Genomic DNA, 9,472 nt, shown 5'->3' with positions numbered 1-9,472 from the left:
CGGACATAGCATCTCCTTAACCAACCCAGCCTTCTTTGGACCCAGCACTCCACTACCCGCCCACACTCACTATCTTAAATAAACAAGATTCTTTTGGACCAACTTCAGTCTGTGCCTGAGTCCTGTCCCCAACCCTGACACAAAGACTGATTTTCCTTTGACATGAATCCAATAATACATGTGCAATGTTAGAGATAAAATGGGCATCATTTGCATACTGACCTCTTAACAATATAAAAAGGGTTTTGTATATAGAGTTTGGAGGTTTCTACTCAACCGAATGCTAATTGCTCATCAAATTTAGTTCACATGAAGTTACACATTATTCAATTCAATTCAATTCAATTTTATTTATAGTATCAATTCATAACAAGAGTTTTCTCAAGACACTATACAGATAGACCACACTCCAGAATTTACAAGGACCCAACAGTTCTAGACGTTTTCTCCAGAGCAAGCAACAGTGCGACAGTGGCGAGGAAAAACTTCCTTTTAGGCAGAAACCTCGGTCAGACCCAGGCTCTTGGTAGGCGGTGTCTGTCTGTCTAGAATTTTGTAGTAGTTCATGGCAGGACGCTGTGCGGCATTACAAGGCACAGCAGGACGTAGCTGGGCACTGCAGTGTAGCAGTTGAACATGGCATCACAGAACATGGAACATGGAGCGGGACCAAGCTGCTACCCTGATTTTGGAGCCTCTCTGATCCAAGGGAACAGCTGGGGAAAAAGAACACAAGGACTCCGGGGAATGACTCCCCAGAGCTAGGTTAGTAACAAGCATTTCTGGGACATGGATGCACATAAATGAAAAGATGGAAAGATAGAGGAGAGAGGAGCTCAGTGTATCAAAATAAGTCCTCAGCTGTCTAAAAATAAAAATTAAATTATTACAGCAAAACCAAGAGAGACAAGGTAAAGAGAGCTCCAGCCCGGTCGGGCTAGAACTCTCCCCAACCAGATCGGGCTGGACATTATGGGCTAATTTCTAACTTTAAAACCTGAAGAGCATAGTAAAGGGATTTCTCCGGGTGCTTGGGATTACTTCCACAGTCCAAAAGCATGCAGGTTAGCACAATGACGACTCTAAATGGCCTGACCGCTTTTCAGGCTTTCTCTTCATGCTTTCTGGCCACTGTTGATTTTGCTAAAATTAAAACTGTTAAAAAAACTTGAACTTAACACAATGACGTCCATGACGTCACATCGCGTCCACATTTCAGTAGGTTTACAAGACTACATATAACCCCTAACCCTAACCCTAATTTTAAAACAATCCTTGATGTTTTACTAACTCTAAGTAATTTGCTGCCTAGACTTAAATAATGAAAGACTTAGACTAGACTTAAAATCTGCATTGTTTAGTTTAGTTTCAGTTTTAATAGCCATTTATCTGAATGGAAATGCTAAGTACACTATGCTCATCTGCACACTAGTATTTTTAGTGTTATCCTAATTTTTATCATATTTAGAACCTACAGTAAAACATTGGGTTCAACATAGGTGGGGGGTTGACATCTCTACTTTGAGATTTTTACCATTTTAAATACTTAATTTTCTGCATTCTGGTGATTTTTTTCTCTAACAATGTGTGCCTTTTATGCATCATGGTGCACATGTCTTTATTTATATAAAGTAAATTATGATTGGTTTATTTATTTATTTTTTTTTTTTGGGGGGGGGGGGGGGGGGGGGGTACTGGCTAGTTTTGATTAGTGAGGGGAGTGAAACCCCTTACCCCCATCCCATTTGTAAATTACGCCTATGTATACACCAAACATTGAAAAACATGGTTATTCATTTTCCCATAGGGGTTTTTGGCAGTATGCAGTCTCATTTCAAATAAGTCTTTGATTCTTCTGATTCCAAAAGAATCTTTCAAAGGTTGCTTTTTAGGGAGGTTCCTGCCCAGAACTGCAGTGACTTACATAATAACACCTGAGGGACACTTTTACATGTGGCCGGAGGAGCCAACTAGTGGTTTTTATTATGGCGTTGCTGTCCCTACTAAAAATCCTGTTTAAGTATACAAATTGAATCAATTTGTGACTTTAAAAATCGTATGTCATGATGAAACTTCTAATAGGTAACAACTGTCTGTTAATAATGAAATGACATTACTGTAACTAATGCTAATATTCCAACCCTCCTAAGTCTGAAGTACTACACAACCAGCACCTGTTGGTAACTAGTAATATTGTTTATAACGTTACGTTGATCAGCTTCACTTTTGTTTAAATCATCAACTCAAAACACTTCTCCTTTATTGCCACCAAAAGGTCAAACAATAATGTATTCATAATGAATATTTGTTATCAGAGAGGCTTTTGTCAGATTTTTTATTTTTTTTTATTCATATTCTGCAAAAAAGTATAGACGAGGAAACCTGAGTGGGGCCGTGGGTTGGGAATCGCTGATTTAGACTTTAGAGCACATGTACACAGAGTTGGGGCAGTTGGACAGAAATGTTTGCAGATAGACGTCCCTAAAACGAAATCTTATAGAATGGGGTCCGTGACCTTATGTGTCTCAATTTAGGAGTTCTTGACACAAAAAAAGGTCAGAAGACGGCGAAGTAGCGAGTGACTTGTTGTCTTTCCGTGTGTCTTCATCTCCTTCTCGTACAATTTGTTTTTCATTTTCTCTAACACTGTGTCGCTGTCCTCTGCCTTCTTCTTGCGGAATGAGAAGCTACTCGTCTTCTGTTTCATTTCCAGGCCACGTCTTGTTGAACTTCTTCTCCAGTTTCTTCTTCTCGTTGTCCATCAGTTACACTTACACTATGTCACTTTGCTGTCTTCTTTTTCAGCAAGGTCCTTGGCAAACGTCTCCTCCAAAGCAATGTATTTTGCCTGCCAAGCGTTCTCGCTCGGCAGGAGTTGGAATTCTTTGCTCTGCAGCAGGTTTGTGGTCTCTTTGTGCATCTGAGAGAGACTCCTTCACCTTTCTTATGTCCAGGATTATATTGTCCATCTGGTGGATCCGTTCCTCCATCCGGTCCACCGTCTTCTGGTATTCAGTCTGCTATTCACTCTGGCTCTCCGTAGCCTTGGTTTGTTCCGATGCATTTTATTTGACCGTCTTGTCATACTCTTCCATCTTCTTCTGCTGGAATTGAAGACTTTCTTTCCCTTTGGACGTTTCTGACTCCTTTGAAATGGATCATCCCTTCCCCTAAACCACCCCACCATCTGCCCGCCTCTCCCACCCCCGTCCCCATTTACCTGCCTACCCCGCCCATTGCTGGCCCTCATTCAAGACAGGTACAACAAACACATACACAGACACACACACACACAACAACAACCACAACAACAACAACTAAAATTACTACAAATAAGTGAAATTCTAAAAGTTTAAACAAACCAAACTGGAGGTCAGAACATAAAATTAAAAAAGACCTGAAAACTTACCTGTATATCAGATCTTTTTGTGAACTCATTTTAATTTGTAACACTACTCTTTTAGATTTTCTACAATGGATCCTAGTGTTAGAGCTGCAGCCAGCCAGAAGCAGATGGGCTCCCCTATTAAGTCGGGTTCAACTCAAGGTTTCTTTTGGGAATATGGGGGTTTTCTCTTTGCCACTGTTGCCATATGGCGTGCTTGTAGGGGGTTAGGGTTAAGGCTGCCAATTTTCCAGTTTTTGTGTTCCTTGTGTGTGTGTGTGTGTGTGTGTGTGTTTGTGTGTGTGTGTGTATATATATATATATATATATATATATATATATATATATGTATATATATACATATATCTGTGAATTCAAATGTATTAATATTATTACTATTATTTTATTCTATTTTTTGTTATTGCCACTCTTCATTCTAACCCCAACCGGTCGTCAGACACCGCCTACCAAGAGCCTGGGTCTGACCGAGGTTTCTGCCTAAAAGGAAGTTTTTCCTCGCCACTGTCGCACTGTTGCTTGCTCTGGAGGAGACTACTAGAACTGTTGGGTCCTTGTAAATTCTGGAGTGTGGTCTATCTGTATAGTGTCTTGAGATAACTCTTGTTATGAATTGATACTATAAATAAAATTGAATTGAATTGAATTGAATCTATTATTGTGTTCAATCTTCCAAATGTAAAGCACTTAGAGCTGCGTTCTGTGTATGGAAGGTGCTATACAAATAAAACTTGTAATATTATTATTATTTTTCTCCTCAGCATTACTCGACAAAGCACCTAAAAAGGTTAAGATAATAACTGAACTCGCCTGTCTGAAGTACAGAGGCAGGGTGTTCCACAGCTTTAATGTATAATGGATAAAAGCAGCTTCTCCACTTTGCTTTTGGGGCACTATGGATACAATTAAAAGATAAGCATTGGAAGATCCAAGTTTTCTTTGTGGTTGAGATGATATAAAGGGGCTATGCCATTCAGAGCTTTATAATAATTAACATAACATTAAAATAAATTCTTTAGGAAACAGGGAACCAGTGCATCACAGGGGTGATGTGCTCTCTCTTCTTGGTCTTAGTTAAAGCACAATTATTATGCGCATCTTCAGGTTCATAATTATTTTTTGTAGGTTGTACCAGAATAGGTTTACATGGTTTCATTTTCAAAAAAACACCATATTTTTGTTGTACCGCACATTGCTGCAGATCCTGTTTTCACCCTGTGTGTTTAGGTCTCTGTTTTAGCTACAGAGTGAGACATCTCACTTTTTTACTATCTTTGTTGGGAGTTGCACATGCGCAGGAGCTAGGTAAGATCACATCAGCTAGATAACTCTTTCTCCAACTTTGGTCAGTACAAGGCAGGATTAGCTGGGAAATTTCTTCTAGACAAGGGGCACTTGTAGAATACATGCAGAACAGGGACCTGGAAGTAGTTCTTTTGGAGATTATGTTCAACTAGTGTGTGTTGTAGCAGTGTTTTGCCATTGAGAACGAACTAGCATACTAGGGAAGCAACTTCAGCTAGTGACGTAGAAAGCCGGGCAGATTTTGAACAGCTCACCCAGAGACTGATGGCAGAGGACATTCAGAACCCGTATCTCACTCAAAACAGCATGGGTAGTTTTTTCATAGTTTGTATGTGTGTGGAAGCACCAGAAACACAAAATAACACCCCAAATCCCAGAAAAAGTAATTTTTTCATAATATTGGCACTTTATAAGTCTAACAGCAGGTGCTAGGGGGAAGCCTAACAACCATTTCAATGACTCCAAAGCTTTTCAAGAAAAAAACTGCATAGTTCACCTTTAACTGTGTGGGTATGAAAAAATAAAAAACAGGTTGTGTGATTTTTGTTTTAAATAACATAAAATTTAAATACAGTGAATCCTTTTCCTTTTTTAATGGTCAAAAGGAATGAGACCATTTTTTTTAATGTTTTGATTTTCATCTTCTGTTTCATATTGCCTAACAAGAAATACAATCAAAAGAAAACAAGAGAGAAAAAGTCCTTATTCATTATCTATTCTGAGATGTTGTCATTTACAAGGCAACAGTGCCAGGGCACCAGTGTTACTTAGCCCAGGTCACTGGTGACTTAAACATTTCTAGTAGGGATGGCATTGACACAATAAGAGCCACTACATGACAAAAGGGTATTCTACATCAGGAGTTTGAGTTTACGATAAAATATTGATATATAAAGTTGTTTAAAATATTGAAAAAAGGAAGAAAAAAAACACCCAGATGAAACAATACACCCAGAGTGGTCTACAGAAACTACAAGAAACTCATACAGCGTTGTGTTATGATAGAGCTGCTTGTTATACAAAAATCTGATACTTAATTACAGCACAGAGAGACTCGGCATACAGCCCGATCCGGTTGGGGAGAGTTCTAGCCCGACCAGGCTCCTCTCTTTACCCTGTCTCTCCTAGTTATGCTGTAATAGTTTTAGACAGCTGGGGACTTCCTTTGACACAGTGAGCTCCTCTCTCCTCTCTCCTCTGTTTTTCTATCTTTCCATTAATGTGCATCCATGTCCCAGAAATGCTTGTTACTAACCTAGCTCTGGGGAGTCATTCCCCGGAGTCCTTGTGTTCTTTTTTCCCCAGCATGTTCCCTCGGATCAGAGAGGCTCCAAAATCATGGTAGCAGCTGTCGCCATGGTCCCGCTACACGTTCTGTGATGCCATGTTCATCTTGCTACACTCTTTGGTGTCCAGCTACGTCCTGCTGTGCGTTGTAATGCCCACAGTGCCCTGCTATGCCACTACAAAGAACTGCTACAAGCTACTATTTCTTCTACTTTTTGTTATTTCCACTTTTCATTCTAAACCCCAACCAGCTCGTCAGACACCGCCTACCAAGAGCCTGGGTCTGTCCGAGGTTTCTGCCTAAAAGGAAGTTTTTTCTCGCCACTGTCGCACTGTTGCTTGCTCTGGAGGGAACTACTAGAACTGTTGGGTCCTTCTGGAGTGTGGTCTAGACCTACTCCATCTGTAAAGTGTCTCGACATATCTCTTGTTATGAATTGATACTATAAATAAAATTGAAATTGAATTGAAATTAAAACCTTGCATTTACCATATATAATGTTCCCGTTATGAATCACAGATTACCCAGACGTATGCGTACATGAATCAACCTCTTATCCCGTCCTGCACGCGGCCATTTTTACAATAAATATTCAGTCCTGACCCATAGAATAAGTTTTAACAGAATTATGTTATATCCAGACAAGCCTTAGCAATGAAGTTGAAGATTGTATCCTTATTGCAGACGGCAAAGCAGACGCTGTTGTGACAGCCTTCAAGAATGTCATCTTAAAGAAGGATCTCCCAACAGAGAAACTCTGTTGTCTCGGGACTGATGGGGCAGCTGGTAGCACAGTTGATTGTGTTATTCCTTTGTGAGTTGCATCTAACGTTTTTCACTAAAGACTTATAATTTAATTCAAGTTATGTAAATGGGGTTGCAAAGCAACTTACAGCTTCTGAAAGATTGTGTGTGTTGCATGTTCTGCCCACTGATTGGCCCTCGCCTGCAAGGACTCATTGAATGATGTGAGGTACATGGCCATTTTTCAAGAACTTCATACATATTTCAGGAACAGTGCAAATCGTACGTCACACCCAAGGCAACATTCACAAAAAATAGGCTAGTTAAAGTGACAAAAACATTGAAAATAAAACATGGAATAAACGGTTAAAAACATCTGAAAAAGTGGCCAAAATGTTGTAAAAATGCAACCAAAAGCGTCAGAAAAGGTTCGAATAACTAGGTGGGCCAAGAATTGTGCCAATTTTGAAAGCAAACCCGTGTGTACTGAAATGATTTGCCCAAAATGAGTCAAACAAACTTTACTGTGTGTGTTAGACAAATAAGCCAATCAGGCTTATCTTTCCAAGCATTGCTAACTTATGGAACTTTTTACTGAGCTTTGTGTCCAAAATCTGTAGAAATAAAGTAAGTGTACTGTACATGCTTCCTTATTGACTTCAAAAGAATAAAAGAAGTTTATTTTTTATCTTTTTAAACTTTATTTTAACAGGGAAAACAGACTGAGACCTTGATCTCTTTTACGGCTGTGCCCTGTGTAAACGTCTCAACAAGTACAGTTTTTCAAACATAAAAAAACAAGGGAGGTCACAAACATTAAAAAAAATTGAATTCAACAAAAGCAATCACAGACAACATCATAATGATCCTCCATAACATTTTTGTAATAGGTAAGGGGCACCAGAGTGTCTAGCTTGAGTTTATGCTGCAGATTGTTGGTAGATCTGTGGAGATTGCAGGCGTTTCTAATGTCATCCACATCTGTGATCTGGTGTTAAAATGTGGGTGTCTCGTAGAAAGTAAAGATCATATATATGGAGGTTGTTTTAAAAGAAGTGCTTTTTAAATAAACAAGAGAGCATGTTTCTCTCGCCTCACAGATCGAGGGCCAAACCCATATGTTGGTATAGGGTACAGTGACGAGTGTTGTAACTATCACCTGTGATAAACCTTAGTGCACAATGGTAAATAGCATCCAGTCATCTTAATGTGGCAGCTGAAACATGCATAGAAATAATATCACAGTTATCTAAATCTGATAAAAGAGTAGACTGAACAATTTGCTTTCTATTGACAGATGACCGACAAGTCCCGTTTCTGCAGAGGAACTCTGACTTGAATTTTAACTTTTTTCCTAATTCAGTAACATGTTTTTTAAAGGAGAGCCTATCATCTAACCATACACCCAAGAATTTATATGCAGGGACTTGAACGATTTGTGAACCATCTTAACTAATAACTGCAAGAGTGTTTCTAACTAAAAGTTTAGATCTTAAGAAAAACATAACATTTTTTTTCTTAACATTTAAAACACGTTTAAGCTGTAAAAGTGACCCCTTTAGTATTTTAAAATCAGCAACAACTGCATAAATACCAGATCAGCTATTAAAATGCATCATTATGTCAACTGCGTGTAAATGGAATTTACAATGTCTGATATCATCACCACTAGCGTTAATATACAGTGAGAACAATTGAGGGACAAGTATTGAACCCTGTGGTACCCCTTTAATCAAGTGTAAGGGTTTGGACTTGACACCATCAACCGTGAAGGCCTGAGTTATATCTTGAAAATAATTTTTAAACCATCGGCAGGCATTAGAACCCAATCCATAGCAGACAGTTTGTTAAAAAGGATAGCATTGTCTACAGTGTCAAAGGCTTTTGACAAATCAACAAACAGTGCAGCACGGTATTTTTCTATCATCCAAGGCATTTGCAATATCATTAACAACAAGCATTGTGGCGGAAGTGGTACTGCGTTTGGATCTAAAACCAGATTAATTGATGCTAACATTGTTTGCAAAAATAAAAGGTTGTACGTTTTTGCTGACTAAAGATTCTAAGTCCTATGCCAAACAGGGGAGCCTAGAGATCGTTGACAGTTGATGACGTCTAAATTACTAGAACAAAAGCTGATTTCCACACCATAGGGATATTTCCCGTACTTAAAGTCAAATTGAAGATGTGTGTTACTGGACTAGCAATGAGAGGTGCAGTGCACACTAGAGTAAAAATGCGTCTAGATTGTCAGTTCCAAAGATTTCTTGGAGTCAATGGTGCACAGGGCAGCTAGGACCTCTGCTTCAGAGAGTTTTTAAAAACTAAAAACAGGATTTCAATTTTCCTGAGTAACAGGCTGAGAGCACCTTGAGGTCCCAGCTGGTAGATCTTCCAAGCCAGATCATGCAAAAGCCAAAGAAGAAGAAGTGGTACAAAAAGCTTCTGCTTGGCTGAGGAAGAGAAAATGTATTTGTACTGGTACAGTATAGTGTCTGTCTGTCTGTCTGTCTTTGGGTCTGTCTGTCTGTGTGAGTCTGTCTGTCTGTCTGTCTGTGTGTGAGTCTGTCTGTCTGTCTGTGTGTGGGTCTGTCTGTCTGTGTGTGGGTCTGTGTTGGTGTGTTTGTGTGTGTGTGTGTGTGTGAGTGCGTGCGTGTGTAACCGGTCTGGCCTCAGTACCGGTTACCTGCGTTGTGTCTAGAGTGAAGACGACTGGAAACTCAGGCCTTGGC

This window comes from Etheostoma cragini, chromosome 3 (genome assembly GCF_013103735.1).
Source record: "Etheostoma cragini isolate CJK2018 chromosome 3, CSU_Ecrag_1.0, whole genome shotgun sequence".
NCBI lineage: Eukaryota > Metazoa > Chordata > Actinopteri > Perciformes > Percidae > Etheostoma > Etheostoma cragini.
Note: the sequence above shows the minus strand (reverse complement) of the source record.